Source organism: Hemicordylus capensis, chromosome 3 (assembly GCF_027244095.1).
Source record: "Hemicordylus capensis ecotype Gifberg chromosome 3, rHemCap1.1.pri, whole genome shotgun sequence".
Classification (NCBI taxonomy): Eukaryota; Metazoa; Chordata; class Lepidosauria; order Squamata; family Cordylidae; genus Hemicordylus; species Hemicordylus capensis.
The window spans coordinates 92,441,217-92,461,321 of record NC_069659.1 but is presented as its reverse complement, the minus strand read 5'-3'; the positions used below and the strand labels follow the sequence as shown (position 1 = coordinate 92,461,321).

Sequence of the window (20,105 nt, the reverse complement as noted above, 5' to 3'; positions counted from 1 at the left end):
TACTTACTCTGCAGCAACAGTTTTCTCAGGCAGAAGTCTTTTTTCAATCCTGTGACCTGAGATCCCTGTAATTGAAGATGTCAGGGTTGAACCTAGTTCATTTTGTTGGAGTCATACTGATGCGGTGACTTTGCATTCTAGATTTGATATGGAAAATATTGAGAAAACAGTTACACAAGTTGGATAACATTTGAAGATAACATCTGGAGATCCCAGGACTGCTAGCAAATCTGGAGTGGTAGAAAATATAATGTGTAAATTATAACCAGAAAAGACAGTCAAAACACAGTAAAGTCACACCACTGGCACTGACTCTATAGCACAGTGGATATTGAACAGAGTTGGAAGAGACCATAGGACCATCGCTTACTGTGCAGGGGTGTAGCTAGGGGAGAAGTGGCCTGTGATCATCCCTCTCCCTGGTGGCCCCTCGGAGTGAGAGAGATAATGAAGAAAATAGAGAGGGGTGGAGCTCAGGGGCCCTCAGGAGCTGGGGGCCCAGGTTCTTTGAACCCATCCACTCAATTATAGCTACACCTCTGATTGTGAGATAAGGGGTCATATTTCTAGAGTCCTGCTATCCAGGCCAAGAGCAGGTGCACCACAGAAATGTGCCTGCAGAATAAACAGTAGTTCAAGCAAGAGAATAAAGATTGTCTGTCTGTCTACCTACCTACCTTTCAAATTTATAGACTGCCTCAAAATTCTGTCTCTGGATGATTTACAACAACATAAAGCAGATTAAAAATGAAAACCTTAAAACAATTTAAAACCACAGTTCAGTTAAAAAGCTTGGGTGAAAAAAATGTCTGTAAAGACTTTTTAAAAGTTGTCAGAGATGGGGAGATATGCATTGCAATGGGCAGGATGTGGGAAATATTTAATTCATCCCTCCCCCTTTACACATAAAGGTCGTGTCCAAAACTACATTTTTCAGTCAAACCATCATTCATTTGCAGTAAAGCTATAAGACCTGCAATATAAAGTCAATTCCACCTTCTTTTGAACCAGTATCTTCATGCGGCTATCTTACAGCATACATGGCAAACTGCAGAACAGGATGTCTTATACTTTTATTTCAATTAGATCAGTCCTCTAGGATATGGCTATAATGCACTTGTTTCTCTTTGGACCAGTGTTGGTTTGTATCACTTGTAACACATTCATAATTCTGGTTCTCCTGTATAAGAAGCCCATCCTGCACCCGCACACAGTTTGCAATATTCTAGGGGAAACTGGCCTAGTTTTAAAGTAGGCTATTTGGAGAGAATTGTATATTTGAAGATTGCCTTGGCCAATTGTAAGTATATTTTATATTTTACATTGCATATCATTACAGAGAATATTTGGACTCCTCTAATGAATGTATGCAATTGTGAAAAATATAATGAAGAAAAATGACAAATCCTGCTTTTGGAAACAGGTTTGGGTACAGAACAAGGACATGGCAAGCTTTGTTTATAGGTGTCTTAATATTCAATATAAAAGATTTATCCACATTGTTTGTAGCATGGTAAGCTGAGAAACGGGCTCCTTTTCCAAGAGTTGGAAGTTTCAGCACCAAATTACAATGATATTCCAGGTGTTGCCAACACACACTGTGCAGTTGCTTCTGTCCATTACAGGTGTCTCAAAAGCTGCTAGTGCAGACAAGTAAACTATAATACTGTGAAAGTAACTAATTCATGTGTTTTTAGTTGTAGGACAAGTCTGTTGTCAGAAGACAATATTGTCAACTGGCATATCCAGAGTTAAAGGTCCACAGAATGATTAGTCCTGGTCTAGGGAGTGTCTAAAATTGCTAGTTGTAGACCTGCTCCCCCCCCCCTTTAAAAACAGGAAATGGAGCCCTGAAGGCTTTTGAACTGGAGAGATCTGGGAGGGGTATACAATCCTCCGCCTGACCCAGACTTGGGGGTCTCTGTGTGAGCGGGTTTTTTTTTTTTTTTTAACAAATCACAAAAAACTCTTCTATTTTTTTTTCTGTTATTTTGGCAGACTTTTTGGAATGTCTGGGAGCTAAGGGCTTTGCTTCATGGAGCAGAATTCTGAAGCAAGAAAAAGAGAAAGTTATAGACTAAACCACAGAAATGTAAACATGTCTGCAGCTAAAATAACTCCACTTTCATTGAAAACACTCCTCACTCACAATCAGACTTCTGTGTTCTATGCTCAATAAAAGTGCGTTAATAGCAACCAATTAATACATTATGTAACTCTGATTTTTTTTAAAAAAGCAAGACACTTTTAGTCGCTCGTTTTTTAATTAAAGGAGTACTCGAGTTTCTTCTTTGCATGCTCGCCCTCGCGTCTGCCTGACTGTCAGTGGTGATTCGTAGCTGGGATTCAGAGGAGAGGTGCGGGGGGAGGTAGTTTTCAGGACTCCAGCCCGGGAGAGAGAGCAGCAACAAATGGATGGGGGCTTGCTGAACAAAACTACTCGGCAAAGGAAAACACAATGGCAACGACCATAAGAGAAGAGGCACCTCGGTAAGAATCCTCCCCCTTTCTCAATAGCAGAGGTCTCTTGGAGTGTTGGTAGTTAAAATCTGACAGGCTTCTCCAGCCTTTCAAACGGTATTGACGGACTATGTTGTTTACCAGTCGAAGTTTCCCTGCCCATTGCGGTGCGTTTCCCTAGCTGTTTGAAAGCGTGACGTGAGGAGTGAACCGAACCCATTCATGATTCACCATCTCGCTGGTCGCTCCTGGTGCATTTATTTCGGATCGGGATGTGCTGTTAAGCCTCCGTTAGCGCGATCCTACTAAAGCGCGTTTATTCAGAAGTAAACCCCATTGTGTTCAACAGGACTCACTCCCTGGTGAAATGTATAATGTGCATCAACACCCCCCACGCCGCTGCTTGCCCTGTTTAGACAGTTCTTCTCTCCACAGCTCAGAATGGGTCGATGATTACATGCAGAAGGTTCTTCGGGATCTTCTCCGGACCCTTCCAAACTCAGTGAGCGACTGAAAAGTTAGTCCTAGAAGGGCCTTTCCATTTAAAGCCTTTTATTATTTTCGTGTCACGTCAGGCCTTCCAAGCCAAGGATAGGGATTTAAATATATATATCCTTGAATGGCTGGTTTGTTGTTTTAAGAGCCTGGCAGTGTTTGTTTTCGTTTTGTGTTTTTTTTTAAAAAAGTGTACTCCTGGAACTATCTCATTTTAAAGCACACAACTTAAAAAACCTTCCTTGTTGCCACGGTTGCTCTTTCTTCAGTCCGCTCGGCGTGCACGTGTGAGCTGGAGAGCCCCCTTCCTTCCCCTCTCGCCACAGGAATGGTGGTGACTGAGAGCCCATCAGCTTCTGGGTGCGCAAGCCACCTCCCACTGAAGCGAATGGCCAAACTCCCATGGATTTGAATGGAGCCGGCTTGCACCCACCCGCAGCAGACGCTGAGTCAATACAGGCGCAGTGGCGCGTGTGGCGTGCCGCCTTGGACCTCAGCGCTAGAGGGAACTTGTGGGGACGACGGGTTGCGTTTGCCGAGCCATGATTGGAGGCGGAAAGCGGCTCCTGGAGGCCGGGGCCGCCACTCTGGGCTGAGCTGAGCCCTGACGTGCGTCAGTCCAGCCGGGGGACCGGGACTGCCGACGCTCGGCCGCCGGCCTCTCGCTCCCGTCCCACACGCTGGCGGCGCTACTGCCGCGCGCCCTCCGCTTCAGGGAGGTAAGTCATCATTCCCATGAGGGCTCTCCTGCTGCTAAGTTCGAGGAGATGGGCAGGTCGGCAAGCCGCGCCTGCTCACAGCTTGTCTGGCTCCGTCAGCTGCTGGGCAGCAAAGCGAAGAAGTGTGGCTGGCGAGCGCGCGGAGAGATCGCTGTGCTTGGCGGGCGACTTCTGGGCGCGCTTCTCCAGCTGGGCTGGGACTCCACCCGCTGCCCTCTGCAGCCATATCCCTCCCAGATGTGGGGCAGTTGAGGGGATGCAAGACCTGAGCGGAGGAGGACAAACGCCTAACGCTCGCCGCTCAGCCTGGCTTTGGATTTCTGTACAGCCGCGCTGAGCGTCGCTTCCGTCTCCCGACTTCATTTGCGCTGGGCGCGAGGTGCAAGTGCTTAGAGTTTTATGCGGGAGATTTCAGAAGCGGCGAAATGCTTAAGAGAGGGAGGGAGATAGGAAGAGGCCAGGAGGATGGATGCCTTCCTGGACCTTGCAAGGTGTGCCCGAGGAACTGCGTTTATTCAGCGAGAGGGCGAGGAGGTGGGGGGAAGAGGCACTTTGCACAGTCACAGAGGCACCCTTGATTACTTCATATTCTCCAATGTTAATTCCTAGCTGAGCTCTTGTTGCTTAGCCTGGGTGCAGTTTAAGGTCCTTCTGGCCTCTAAAGCTTCTCAGAGCTAGGCTTCTGAATAAAGGAAGCTGGGCTGGGCTGGGGTGGGGTGTGGAGGCTGGCCCTAAAATATTGGTCTTGAAGGGAAGAGGTAGAAGTTGAGGCAGGAGAAGAAAAGATCAGGACAGCAAAGACACTTTGATGGCTTGAAATTTGAGGAGTGCTGGTGGCCCCACGGATCAAGAAATATAGAGCCAGGCAATACTTTTTTATTTTGTGTTGTTGCACTTTATCCTAAGAAGTGTTGTTGACTTACTTAGTGCACTTTAATAACTTTTAGCTTTCTCTAAGGCACTGGTAAAGTGAGACTACATTTAATCAGGATCACCCTCTGCTTTTTTGTCCTGGTAATAACACTTCCTAGAAGTTACCTGTAGAGAACTTTTTTGTATGTTGCGGGTGGGTGGGGGGATACTTCTGAACATAACTGTGAAAGAAAGAAAAGTCACAATACACATGTTTGGACAATATTCAAGACAGCTGTGCAAAAAGACACATTTTGTATATTTGTTTTGCCACATGTGACGTGGTAAAGAACACCCTTCGCTTTTGAAGTTACTACCTGGTTTTTCTCATAATTCCCTCTGCACACCTCTTCCTTTCTGCATCAATGCATTTTTCTTGACTTGGCTATATCCTTTAAAAACTAATTCTTAAAAGATCATTTAATGCAAAAAGTAAAAATGTGATATGATTTTGTGGATCATTTATGTTTACTTATCACAGTTCGTGTTATTTGGAATGTTTTTCCTTCTTTCACATTTTTGTATGTTTTATTTTCAGAATAGCTGCTGCATTTTTAGATTGTTATACTTTTTACTAACCTTAAATTCACGCATCCAATCATTTAAATTCATTTGTTATTTCTTTTAACACCCACCTTCTCCCTCATCCACTCTTACTCCTTATCTTCCCCTTAGCATTTTTCTCAATTTACCAACCATGCATCATTCAGTTAATTGATACAGTGGTGCCTTTTAAATCTGTACAACCCTTGTCCAAGGGTAAAGGGGTTCTTACTTTTGTTCCCCAGCCTTTCACTGTTTGAAGTAATGTAATTAACAAGGCTCAGATTGGGTTTGGTAGATATGCAAGCGGCACACTCAGATACAGGAAATTGATTTCTGTGATCAGGTGCTTGTCAAGTAAATATAAATAATTTTATCAGATATGCTCAGTATATGATAAAGTAAGCAAAGGCCTCTATTCATGATTGTATTTACTAGGAAACCATACATAGTACAGTAATTGCTACTTTTAAAATAATAATAAAAATCATTCTGGTCTAAATAACATTCTGTGTAGTTAACAAAACCTTCAGTGTCAAAATAGAAGTTTGTGTGCTGCATTGTTTTCCGTGTAGTTTGGAACCCCACCAGGGAAAGTGGAACAGTTAGGTCTATAGACTGCACATGGAGAACTGTCACATTCCTTCGTTTTAACCCTATAAGCACACATCTATGGTTTGTTTGAAGCAAATGGAGCAGACAAAGAGTGCTTTGAGTTCAGATAAAGAACCAACCAAAAATTTCCATTAAGTACTTTTTACCAGGTATGTGAATGTACTCTTATTAACCTAGGGCAGAATGGAATAATGAAATGAATGCTTTTATTTCTGTCATGGAAAGAACATCCATCTTGTACTTCACAATATAAAGACGTTTTGGTCTTTGGACACTTTTGTCCATTCCAGGAAGGAAAGATTAAAAGAGAGCAGATAGGCTATTATAAACTGGAGTTAATTTCTAAAGGTGGCCATTTCCCCATTTTGTAGAAACAAGCAACTAATGATTAGCAAAAGAAAAATGATATGGAAATCATCATATAAGGAGAGTTCCTTGAACAGGAAAATACACACACATACACACACTATAGATACAGATATATAAGATTACAACTTTGAATGGCTTCCACCCCCACTTTATCAAATCTGTTCCCAACAGTTAAACAAATTCTATAGTACTGGATCAAATTACATGGTGCAAGAATTGTATAAATGATCTATCGTTAGTTCTATATGCAATTAGCTCTTTATATGAGGAGGTCCATGTTTTTTCATGTTGATTGATTTTGATTTTTGCTATCGTTATTTAATTATCATGGATCTTAGTATTTTTCTTATATATTCCTAGCAGAATTTTTGTTTTTCTCAATTTGTGCTGAAATGTGCTTTCAACAATGGTTTCATTTAACCCGCTTAATGGTTAAATGTACAGCAGTGACAGATTATAAATGTAAAACACAGATAGATGTGTTATTTTTACTTTAGAGGCTAAGAATATTCATTAATTGATGATTAATCAGTATAATACATTAATTCAGTAATGGCAGGTTTGCAATATACTTTATTAGCTTGATTTTAATCAGAGTGATTTCCTATGAAAGTGCTTATGTCATTGTTAGAAGCGATCAGTATGTAGCCCTTGATTTAGACAGCACATCAGATTATTTTCTAAGTAGTAAATTATTTGCTTATTTTGTTTAGTCAAGGGAAACTGTTGCCTTATTCTTAAAATATTACCTTTACTGAGATACTGATTTTAATTTGTTAATTAGTTGTTTGGTTTTGTTGATGGTCCAATTGCATGCTAAAATATGTTAATCAGAAATGCAGTAAAAGAGATGTTGGACAATATTTTCCATCTGTAGGAGCAATTTGAGATTTATTTTACTTTGATATCACCTGATTTTTCATGTAATATATATTTGTAGGTAAACTGGTTCAAATGAGAAATTTAAAAACTGTTAGTAGATGAGCTTGTTCTCTTGTGTCTATAATTCTCTTTTATACTTTTAAATACTGTCAGTTTCCCAACCTTCACAAGTCTTTTACTTTTTTAGGGGGTTGTGTCTGGTTATCTTTTTGTTTGCATGTGAAATTAATGGTACTGTTGATGGAGTTCTGGAAGATGAGATGAGGCCATTCAGTTCAGGGATACCTAAATGTAACTTTTTCACTGACAACTTCTTTCAGAAGCACTTTAATGTAAGAATATACAGTTCTACAATTTGCACAAAAGAAGTGACAGATCTCACTCCATCACATTGTGAGCTTCTAAACATTGACTCCAAAGCAACACTTTCCACTTTTATGAATCTCTGTAGCTGTTCTAGAATAAGCAAGTTAAGGACTGAGACCTCAGTCATATAACAGTCTGAAAACTTATGAGACAGTCTTCTTATGGGAATTACATATATGAAATATCTACAGGGATCCTCAACCGTTGGGCCCCCAGATGTTATTGGACTTCAACTCCCATAATCCCCAACCAAAGGCCACTGGGGCTTGGGATTATGGGAGTTGAAGTCCACTAACATCTGGGGGCCGAAAGTTGAGGATCCCTGATCTACAGGGTTGGACATATGAGGCCTATCCAGCGTCTCCTGGAGCCTGTGGCATATACCTCATTGACTGAGTTGTCTGGTCCTACACCACGGATTTTTATACTAGGCAGTTGTTTATAAAATATTTCACATCTGTAATTCAAAGAGATAGTACAAAGCTGTTTGTCCATAGTTAGGAGTTCATTGTGATGCTTTATTATGTGGTCTATACTTATCTGAGGGAATCAGTTGGGACACAGAGTTATATTGCTGCTCTCACCCTAGTGTAGCTGGAGTCTGTATTCCTCATGAAGTCAGCATGCTCAATGTTGTAATCAAAATTCAGTGCAAGTTCTTCTTTAAAGGTCCCTATAACTTCTCATTTAGTTTGGCATTCTGTAAAAATGCAGAATAGGAGTGCAACATTTAATATGCTTACTTGGTAGCATAGTAAGTCTATTGTAGGTACTGATTTGGCAGCCTAAAATTACTTGGCTAAATATAAATGTAAGTTGAAAAGTAGCAATGGGGGCAGGGGGGGGCGGGAAATGAAAGAGTGCATATCTAAATATAGTGTTGTGGATGTATTTGTTGTAAATTGTATTTTAACCTTTTCTATTTATAAATTGTGTGTAATCTGGAAAACTTGATTGAATACAAGAAATAGTAATTAAAGAATGAAAGCCAAAGGGTGTTTTCATCTCTGGATACAAGTATGTGCAGAAAGCCAATTGCCATGAATGTATACTTATATGGTGGGGGAGGGGAAATTAAATATCCCCTCGGTCTGGAGTTTTCTCCATTGACTAGAGAACTAAAAGGATTCTTGATCTAGAATAAACATGAGTGACTTTACCAAAGGTTTGAGCCCCATATCATATTTGAATGAAAGCAAAAACTCCCATTAATTTCAGAGGCATGTCCCCTATTTGGGATTGTGCCCTAAAGGACTTCTTTTCAAAGTTACATTACTACCACATTTTCTGTGTCAGTGTTTCTTTCTTTTTTTTAATGTAGAGATTTCTTACTGGAAATACATTTTAAAAAAAATTTATACTTGCATCAGATGCAACTTCTTGGCACAACTTCATTCTAACATGAAACATTTACCTTGAGCCTATGGCCCTGGTCCAGAGGTGCGTAAAGCAAGCTCTGCATGCTTGCTAGGACTTCTGACTTTTCTTTTTCCAATAACTTTTCCCTCCCCCAGTGCCACCTGACAGACTGCTCCTGAAAGTTAAGGAACTTCAGAAGTGGCCTCTGACACAGCCCAAGGAACTGCTGTCAGGGGTGGGGGAAAGTGACAAACTCCAGTACACTCCCCAAAAAGGGCTCCCACAGCAGCCTTCCTACTTGTGTTGTCCAAAAATGAATACTTCTATGATGCATACACAGAAGGAGTGTGTGCATTGTGCAATTATTCATTTTTATTAGAGCCTCTTAATTTATAGATAATTTATTATTATTTTAATATGTCAACTTGTAAATTTTTTATCTAGCTTATAGTTTAGCACAGTGACTAACATAGCTACAAGAGAAACCATAAAGCATGTATGGAAATGATTAATTCTTTAGTTATTTAATACATTAATACATACAGTAATACATTGTACACTTTCTGTGTGCAGATATTCTAGATAAAATGTGCAGAGTTGGAGTCCTCAGGTCAAGCACCCAGCAATCAATCTCGTATCTTTAGGTCTTCTGAACACTTTAAGATAGTCTGTATTTCCATTTATTAGGCCATCAGAAATGGGTATTAAGGCTTAGGTTTAATAGATCTGAAAGAATCATGAAGATAATCTTTGCCAACCACATTCTCTAAATTAGGTTTCTTTGTTCACCAACTAGGGTTGCCAACATTTGCTTTCAGAAATATTGGATCCTGGGTGAAACTGAACGTAGAGAAAAGGCATAATATGGTCAATATGGAGCAGAACCTACATTTCCAGAGGTGGACTCAATAGCATGATCAGGCTAGCTCTGAAGTGTACCAGCACTATCAGATTCAAATATTGCTTACCTGCCAGAATACGTTTTTACTGGTAGATCAGTAAAGTAATGGATGGATGGTGATTATCAATTTACATTACCACCCCCACCACCCATTATCCACTCTACAAATTAGCTCATATTATTCAGACAACTGTATTCTAGTAAGTATTGAAGTGGGAATTGCCTGTATATAGGAACTGGATTTTGAATATTGTGATCCATCCATCCTTTGTAAATAAATAAATGGTTAAAATATAGTTCTAATTCATGTTTATGAGTTGAACCAAAGCATACAATGAATTCAGCTATAACTTCAGAGTGCAATATGGATGGGGTGTGGAGGGGGGTTATATCTGGTGAAGGTTGGCAAGGGATGATACTTCTGTGTCCAATTTAGCAGCTTTATTCTCTAAGTATAAGTTTAGTTGTAAACTGCCCTGAGCCATTTTTGGAAGGGTGGTATATAAATAAAATGAATGAATGAGTAGGGATTTTCCTCATGTACACTCAGAGAATGTGTGTGTGTGTATACATGTGCTTAGTCCCAGCATCCAGGCCCCAGCTGTAGCAAATTTTCCCCTTAGGAGTAGGGATGTGTACGAATCAATTTTTTCGATGTGATTTGTAGCCAAATTGAATCACCCTCCATTTGTTTTGGGTCCAAATCTGGCCAGATACCACAGGGGTGATTTGTTTTGTACAAAAATCTCCCAAAACAAGTAGATTCAGGTACAAATCGTTTTGCACCCAAATCAATTCGCACAGATAGCAGGCGCAGGCAGTGATTCTCTCAGCAGCAGGAAGTGGGTGGAAAAAAATCTTCTCTTTTCCTCAGTCAGGATAGCAGGAACCAAAAGCAGGGAATCCACTCCAAGTGGCAGGCAAGGCAAGGCAAAGCTCCTCTGATGCTCTCTCTCTCTCTCTCTCTCTCTCTCTCTCTCTCTCTCTCTCTCTCTCTCTCTCTCTTTTCTCCCATGAGGCAGAAAGGCAGAATGATTGCTGCCTGCCTCCTTAAGTACATTTGAAAATCCCTCTTTTGAACTCCCTCACCCTTGCCCCTTCTTGGACCCTTCCCCTAGCAAATGAGGGGTCAGTCATCCCTGGCAACACAAGATTTGAATGGAAACGAGTCAGTTTGGAACTAGGAGGGAATCGCCAGCCAATCATTGCACACTGTAAGTCACCAATCTGAAGCTTGGGTGGATGGGATTTTCAAAAATATTTCCTGAAACAAAATGGAGACAGCAAGAGAAATTGCCACAAAATGGAGGTCTGAATCGACACATTTTTCAGGTCTGAAATCTGGGCGATTTGTTTTGGACCCGAACCTGGCCAGCTAGCACAGAGGCAATTTGTTTTGTCCACAAATCACCCTAAACAGGTAGATTCGGGTACAAATCGTTTTGTACCCAAATCGATTCACACATCCCTACTTAGAAGTGGAAACCATGAAGGCCCAAAATTCAGTAAGAGGATATTGAAGTGTCAGCTTCCCAGTTCAGACACATAAATGGACTTTATTGGCTCCATCTGTATGTTCAGAATTATGTTCAGAATGTGCAGGTAGGGATATGTACAAAATGTTATTTGGACACTGAATCGCAGCACATCCCTTTAACACGGAGGGATTACACATCCCCTTCAACACAGTGGAGAGCATGTCCATACCTGCTCCTTCATGGCTTGCCGCCACTTCATTAATCACGGTGCCCCGCCCAGCTATCATTGTGCACCAGTTGTGCTCTCCCCCAGTTGCCCATGTGTGATGCTAGCACACACATGGCCTACGCACATGCATGGCAGCCATTTGAATGGCAATTTGAATGGCACATGTGTGGAAGCCATGTGCATGCCAGTGTCGTGCAGGGGCAGTTGGGACAGAGTGCCGCTAACACACGATTATAGCTGGTGGTGGGGGGCGCATCACAATTAAGGAAATGGCGGTGAATGGAGGAGGAGCTGGTATGGACCTGCTCTCCTCCGTATTAAAGGGGATGTGTATTCCCTCTCTGTTAAAGGGATGTGCTGCAATTCTTCTTCCGAATTGCATTTCATGCAAATCTCTAATTAGCCTTCTTCAGAGGAACAGCCAGGATTTCCTTAAATTGGGGGGCAGGGGGGCGGATAGATCTACAAAAGCCCAGTGCTCTTACATACACAGTCTTTGAAATTCAATTCCTCCACATTATAACAACTTGTTCAGGACTAAGGGCACAACTACACAAGATAGTGAAATGTCTGTGATTGGATCTCCTGTGGTTTATTAAATTGGCATCTGTAGTAACAGAATGGGAGGGGAGGTCAGATTGGGACCATAGCGCTGCAGGAGGAAAGGCTGCAGGAGGAAAAGTTAGCCCTCTTCCCTCATGCCTTTTTCCAGGTTGAACTCCCCACCAATATGCTAATTGCACTGTGAAGGAAAACATGATCCCATATGGAATTGTGTTCCTTGGTGCAGTTATTGTACTTGAAAGTGCTGTCAAGTCGGTGTCTACTGTTAGTGACCACATAAATAGATTTTCTCCATGATGATCTGTCTTCAACTTGGCCTTTAAGGTCTCTCAGTGGTGCATTCATTGCTGTCATAATTGAGTCCATCCACCTTGCTGCTGGTCATCCTCTTCTTCTCTTTCCTTCAACTTTCCCCATTGTTATGGACTTATCAAGAGAGCTGGGTTTTTGCATAATGTGTCCAAAGTAAGATAGTTTGAGCCTGGTCATTTGTGCCTCTAGTGAAAATTCTGAATTGATTTGTTCTATGGTCCGTTTGTTTGTTCTCCTGGCTGTCCATGATATCCTCAAGTACAAGTACAAGTTCTTTATTTGCGACCCAAGGTCAGCATAACATAACATAAACAAAACATCTCATAACATAGAAAAATACAATTGGAAAAAAGAAATATGTAAATATATAGATAAATATCCATGAATAAATAATCAGTAAAAATTTAAAATTAATCAAAGACAAGCTCGCTGCCGTAGCAATACTGCAATAGAACAGAATTTGGCCACCTTAAAGGTGACATCTAAAGTTCTGTCCACAAGAAGATAGGAAACATAAAAATCTCCTGAGCAACCTGGGAAGGGTGTCAGAAGAGGAGTTAATAAGGAACATCTTAAATTTCTATATAATGGACAGCACAACAAAACATGTTGGATGGATTCAACTTCCCCCATACCACATGGGCATAATCTATCTTCCCTAGGAATCCCCAGAAACCTCCCGAAGAGGATTGCTGAAGGTAACATATCATGTCTTGCTCTGAAAAAGGCGCTCTGGTAACACGTCATGCTCAAGGCATTCAAATAAGCAGCAGGGCCCCAACTAGAACTGCTCAAACCCAGCCTCCTTTTAGTACAATCAGGGATTCGGGAGAATTCTTGTTGGATTTCAAAGTCCAAGAGTCTTTGTTTCAGGATCTGCCTAGCCTGGTCGTGACTTAACAGGACCAGGTAGTCCATAGACAGACCCAAGGACACAATTTTGTCCTGAATAGCCTGGGCCCAAGTGGGCTGGAATATCCTCCAAAGTCTTCTCCAGCACCAAAGTTCTAAAGCATCAGTATTTGTTCTATCTTGCTTCTTCAAAGTCCAGTTTTCACATCCATAGAGTGTGACAGGAAAAACCATTGTCTGGACACTTCTAATCTTCATGGGTATAGACACATCACGGCATCTTAATATCCTTCCCAAGGCCTTCATTGCAACCCTACTAAGTGCTAGCCTGTGGTGTATTTCTTGACTGCTGGATCCATTACTGTTGATGGTCAATCCTAAAAGGCAGAAGCTATCCACCACTTCAATGTCTTCATTATCAGTTCTGAGGCTGGTTGCTGTATCCGTGTCATTAGTTTAGTCTTCTTTACATTTCGTCATAGTCCCATTTTTTCACTGTGCTCCTTGATTTTCGTTAGTAGAGCTTGCAGATAATCTGCATTCTCAGCTTTCAGAGCGGTGTCATCAGCATAGCGCAAGTTATTGATGTTTCTTCCTCCAACATTAAAGCCATGCTCATCTTCTTTCAATCCAGCTTCTCCCAGTATATCTTCAGCATATAAGTTGAATAAAGAAGGAGAAAGTATACAGCCTTGTCTTACTCCTTTGCCAATCTGGAATCAGTCTGTTTCACCATGTTCTGTCTGGACTTTGGCATCCTGTCCAGTGTATAGGTTTTTCATGGTAACAATGAGATGTTCTGGGATGCCCATTTTCCTCAGGATATTCCACAACTTGACATGGTTGATGCAATCAAAGACTTTTATGTAGTAAATAAAGAACATATTGACTTCTTTTTGGTATTCTTTGGCCTTCTCAATTATCCAGTATGCATCAGCAATATGTCTCTTGTTCCTCGGCCTTTTCTGAAACTAGCTTGAATATCTGGCATTTCACTTGTAATTTATTGTACTGACTACAGTTTTTTGTTACGCCAATTTATAAGGCAATTTTGTCAGACACGCCCCCACCCCGATACAATGTTTTAATTTGAAGTTGTGTTTATTAGGAGGACAGTTCTCTATGGAATATAAACATTATCCAAACTTTCAAAGTTGGAAATGCAGTGTGCTTCATTGCAGTGCACTCCCAGGGCAGTTCCAAAATCTGAAATAACTGAGCTTAAAATAAAACATGCCTTCTTAAAATGATTGGTTTCTTATACTACAGTCAGATCCATTACTCTTGCTTATTTTTCAGGGTTTCATATGACTGGTTCAAACACTTATATTTTAGCTTCAAAAGCAGATAAAGCAGAGGGGGAACAATACTCTTTAAATAAAGGTTAAAAACACCCATTCGTTCTGATCCAGCAAGGGAGATATGCATGCACAAGTATCTTCTAGCTGTGGATTCTCTTGTTGATTGACACATGCAAGACAGATTTGGATCTGGATCTGGATCTGTATCTTTATTGTGATGTGCATCTGAATGCAAGGCATATCAGGCAAGAAGTCAGGTTTTGCGCTACATCGTGTATGTGAGTTTGCACATCCACAAATGTTGTTTTGGACTGTGGGCATATTGTGCATAGCTAGATCATTGACTGCAGTGGATTTACATATGATGTAGGTAAGATATTTAGCTAAGTGAAGATAATCTCAAAGCTACTCTTGTACACTATATGGGAAATTGTAAATGTCTGTAAAGGCTTGCCTTAAATTACCTTACCTTAAACCAACTGGAAAAATAATCTACCACAAATACTTAGCTAAATATCTTGAATAGAACTGTAATGTTAATGAAAATATATTCCAGAGGTATTGGTAAAATGCTGCCCATCATAGAAAAAGCTACTGCTCTTCACTTTTGATTTACAGTATCTTGTGTTCTGTTTGAGTAATATTTTGTCTGTTGGTAACACTTTCTTTTTTTAAAAGATATGTCTTATTGAAGGACATTGAAAACTTCATGCCTTCTTAACAACAGCCATGCCAATCAGTTAAATGCCATCATGGACAACATTTACCATAGAAGTGTAACAGTAGCTTCATGTCATTGGGTCACTTTGTCTTCATTTCTCCCTTTCTCAGATATCTCCATTTTTCTCACTATGTACTTAAGCACCAAAAGCTGTGATATTATGTACACTTACTCAAAAGAAAGTTCTTCTGAAAAAATTAAAGTGTACGCTTAAAATATTATTTTAAGATTGGGCTGCCATTTTGCAGGTTGACAACATGTGCTTCAGGATGCAAGGGGTCTTTCCTCCCGCAGATCCTCTCAGGATGCCAGGGTTGTGTACTGAAGGGAAGCAAATGATATTGCTGCTGCTTCTGTTACAATTCCTCCTATCAATCCCATGAGTTTCCTGGGATAATTTTCCACATGTGATGGATGTGATTCCACAGATGAGGGATTGAATTTCATTCTTTCAGGCAATGGTGTGTTTGAGTAGGTCCAGTGTTCACTTTTTACAAGTGACAACAGCATTGGTGAACAAAGCTGGAAAAATTGAGGGAACCTTTACATCACTTATTAAATTAATGATGAGCACTTCCTGTACAGAAAGAGAAATGTCTTTTCAGCTTTATTATTTGTATTTTTATTTCATTAGAAAAATATGAAAAGAGGAAATAATTTATAACCTTAAAATGTATTTGTGTTACTACCAAACTGGGTTCAAAATTATATTGTAATTTTTCTTCAGTGTACTCTTTGCATGGCAATTTCACTTTACTAATAACAGTGGCTGACATCCAGACTAATGAAGTGCTGATGTAGCAACTCTGCACACTCTATAAAGAAGGGACGCTCTTAGGTAGTCTCTCTTTCCCTCTGAATTTGACTGTGACTCCCAAAAATATATCCTTGAAGGTCACTCAGTCTTCAAGGACATGTTTTTGGGAGTTACAATGTACTTCAGAGGGAAGCACACTGTAATTGGCAAAAACTGTCAATTTCCCCCAGGACCAGTTCAGCTGTGTTAATCTGTATGTCCGGCAGCGAATGCCTAGAAATGGAAGTTTTAGTTTTAAGCTGTTCATGCATTTTGTATAATGCAAGTGCACGTCATATTTATTCCAGTGGATCTGCATTTTAATTTCCATCATTTAGATATTTGTGGAATATTATACTTTGAATACCACTATGGGTTAAATGTTGGATCAGACTTATATTCTTGCTCTGTGCAAGAATATAACATGTGCATTTTGTGAGCCTTCAGAGTATGCTGAGCCATTTGCTTATGTGTCTTCTGCATAGCTTTATGATGCAGCCAATAGTATAGTGAAGGACTATTATAGATATAAATTCCAGAAAAATACTCATGTTGCAGCAAAACACAAACATTCCTGTGGTACTTTAAAACTGCAATCTTTGGCACAGTTACTCAGGAGTCTGCCTACTGAAAGCAGCCAACAGTGAGATTTACTTCTGAGTAAACATGCATAGGATCGGGTTGCACAAAGTAATTGATTATGGCATGAATTTTATAGGGAGAAGCTTGCTTCCTTAGAAATGTGGTGGGATGGATGTGATTGTCGTATGTATTTTTGATCCTGTTACTTTGGAGGGCGTTTGGGATAGCAATTATTTGTGGTCTCTGTGTCCTTATTCAGGCTCTGCTGTTTTATCACTGCTGGTGCTGTGATTCTGTTGCTTTATTATCCTTTTATATGTTTTGTTTTATATTTATGTTAAGATGCCTTGCAAATCTTTTGGGATAGAAAGGCAGGATATGAATATGTTAAAATAAATAAGTACACACACATATAGATAAATATGGATTTAGGTATAGCAGCAGCAGCAGAAGAAAACAAATTAATAAGGCGAGACCTAAAAGATAACAGAAATGCAAAGAACACATCCTGTTTGCTGAGGTGTGAGACATGGAGTAGGTGTCTCTCTGTGATTTCCCTGTAATAAAATCTTTGTCCAGCTCTGCCTCATAAAAGGGTGATTTATTTAGTTAGCTGCCTTGCAAATGCAAACTGGGAATCTAGTGCTGAGTTGTGTGCTTTTTGGCTCCTTCAGCATCACCAGGAGTAAAGATTTTGCAACAGCAACAAGTCTCTTGATGATGCATGAGGCTGAACTGAATCCATCTAACTTTCTCTCTCTCTCTCTCCTGTTTTGGTTCTGCAGGAGTAAAAAGGAATGAAAAGTAATAAAAATCTATTTTGAGCATTAAAATAAGCAGACATGACTCAGAATACTTGCAGTGAACAGAGTGGTGAAGTAAAAAGGTGCCATTTTTACACAGTCGTTTTTCTGACCATAATGGCCTTTTAAACTTACTAAAATAGCATACTTACTCAGGCACTTTTCTTGGAAAACTTAGTAAAGTGGAGGGAAAGGGAATTTTGCAGGATTTGAGCATCTTATTTTCAAAGTAGACACAACTTGTGTAAAAGAACCCTTGAGACCTTTTTGAAAAGAACTTCAATCTGAGTAATTTTTGGTCAGAATTAATCTTTTCTTTACACTGTTTTGGATTATCCACAGTAGAAGTTAATGGTAGACTGGTTTGGAATTGTTCACTGAATTCCAGCTACATTTTCATGCCTAACACTGAAAAAGCCTGTAGTCATTTTTGAGAGACTATACAAAAGTCATGATATGAAACTGAAAATGTGTAAAGTGGGGGTCTAAGCTCGATGTTAATTGGAAACCACAGTGATGTAAGACTTACAGACTTTGAGGAAATGGCATAATCATTGGCCACATAGCTTGAAAGTTCCATAGCTACAGTATCTTTTAGGGGAGGCTGAATTTTTCACAGCTTTTTTTATTGAAAGACAGACAGTGTGGTGTAATAGTTCAATGGACTTGAACTAGGGAGGATGTTTCAAATCTCCACATGGGCCATGAAGCTTATTGGGAAGCCCTGGACCATTCTCTCTCTCTTGGCCTAACCTACCTCATAGGGTTGTTGCGGAGATAATGTGGAGTAATCCCATCCATGTTTGCCACTCTGATTTACTTGAAGGAAGGGTGGGATATACATGTGAGGAGAAAAAAGACTTCTTACCCTGATTTTAGTTAAATGGCATAAAATGACATTGCACTGTTGAGTAAGAGTTAGTTCTTCCATTTGTGTTGTCAGCCTAGAGATCACTGCTGGACCAAAGGAAATGTAGCCAGGATAGAGTCACACTTGCAGTTCCATTTGTGACCATCAGGCTTTTTCAATAGTCTGATAAAAGATGAAAGACCATGTTAATATTCTTTCTCTGAGTGCTCTTTGGAATATGGAGCAATATTTTAACAGAGCATTAAACATAAATGGGAGCCATCTCTGAGGTTAGTTAAATGACTTACAAATATCTTCAGATTAGAATTCAGCACTAATCCAGATCATTACTAAGGGATTCTTCTTTAACAAGAAATAATTTTATATCAACAAGCCACTTCATTAAAGTGGTGGTAATTTTTTTTAATGAAACACTTTCCCCACTATTGTTCTAATTGTAGTAGAGACACTGTAGAGTTTTTCAAATAAATGCTTACAGCATGACATCAGAAATCTTTTGTGCAATAATATAAACAGTATTGTATAATAATACGTAGCATTTCAGAGTGCTCATAGTGCTTAATGTACATTACCTCAATAATCTTTACAACAACTCCTTATGGTAGGTCAGAAATAATGGCTTACCCCAGACTTCAAAGTGAGTTCATGGCTAAGATAGGATCAGAACCAGGGACCTTCTAGCATATAACACACATCGTTACCACTATACTGATTTGGAGAAGTAATATCTCCCAAGGATCACCAGAGGAAGGTGATCAAGTAGCTGTGTGTGTGTGTGTGTGTGTGTGTGTGTGTGTGTGTGTGTGAGAGAGAGAGAGAGAGAGAGAGAAACTCCTGTACTCATTAATTAATTAATTTAGACATATTTGTATATCTCCAAAAACTTGCGTCTCTTCCATACTGTTTTATGTATGGCTTGGTTTGCTCTTTGCTGGATTGCTGGTCACTGTGGTGAAAGAAACTTTATTACTTTTTCCAGGCTTTATTTGTGTGTTTTGCACTACATGTATTTCAAATTTCAGTTTTCTGCCTGTTGTAGAAATATTCTGTCCATTTCCATATACCTGTAAGGGAAAGTGTGAGGGTTGTTCTAATATACACTAGTAAAATCTATTTGATTATTATTTATTTATTTATTTATTTATTTATTTATTTGATTTATATACCGCCCTTCCGAAATGGCTCAGGGCGGTTCACAATTAAAACAACTTATAAAACAGTAAAAAGCTAAAACAAATTAAAACAATAAAACAACTAACAATTTAAAACATTTTAAACAAAAATAAAACATTATCCCCAGACCCCAGCTCAAGAAAACATAGACTCAGTATAGAGGAAAAGGGCCACAACTTTGTTAACTATTACACACAGCATGGCAGACTGGAACACCAGGTGATTAATCACCCTTAAAGAACAGTGCGGGCCAATAGAAGCAGGTCAGAACTCTGAAATCCTACCCAGCACCCTACTGGGGGGGAGACACCCTGGCTCGGGAATGGGCAGGTACATCCCACCCAATTCCTTCAAAGCCAACCCCCCCTTCTGTAAGAGAGGGTCTGGATACTTCTAGGCATTCGTCCACCCCGGACCGCACAGCCCAAAGGTTAGAGAAGTCCTGAAGCAGGGTTCATGGCAATCATTCTCCCCGTGCCGCACAGGCTACAAAGGAGCGATTAACCAAACACCCCTTTTACATATCCAAGGGTGCTCACCGATGTTCTAACCCTCAAATTGCCACCCCGCCCGCACTGTTCCTGCCATTGTGGTTGACCTAACTCTAAATACGCACCCAGGACACAGAACGGAGTAGGCGAAAAAACCCCCAACAGTGGCCAATGCGTTGGGAGCAAAAAATTCCTACTCGGCCCCGTCAGGCGGCCAGTCGCTAGACCCGCTCTGCACCGGGGAGGGAGGGAGGGGAAAGCCGCTTCTCCTGTGGTTGCCCGACCCCAACTGAAGAGAGAATGGAAAATGG

General features: G+C 40.3%; 1 protein-coding gene across 2 annotated transcripts in view; it reads left to right on the top strand.

Annotated features, from left to right (window-relative positions):
* Positions 1 to 2,362: 2,362 nt before the first annotated feature.
* ERG (ETS transcription factor ERG) overlaps positions 2,363 to 20,105 on the top strand; it is a 189,102-nt gene continuing 171,359 nt past the window's right edge. The window contains exon 1 of one of the 2 annotated variants that reach the window (XM_053309168.1): positions 2,363 to 2,490. The gene's annotated coding sequence lies outside the window, so the exon portion shown is untranslated. Of the gene's footprint in view, positions 2,491 to 3,039; positions 3,675 to 20,105 lie in introns of those variants that run through there. The other variant, XM_053309169.1, reaches the window with a different exon arrangement.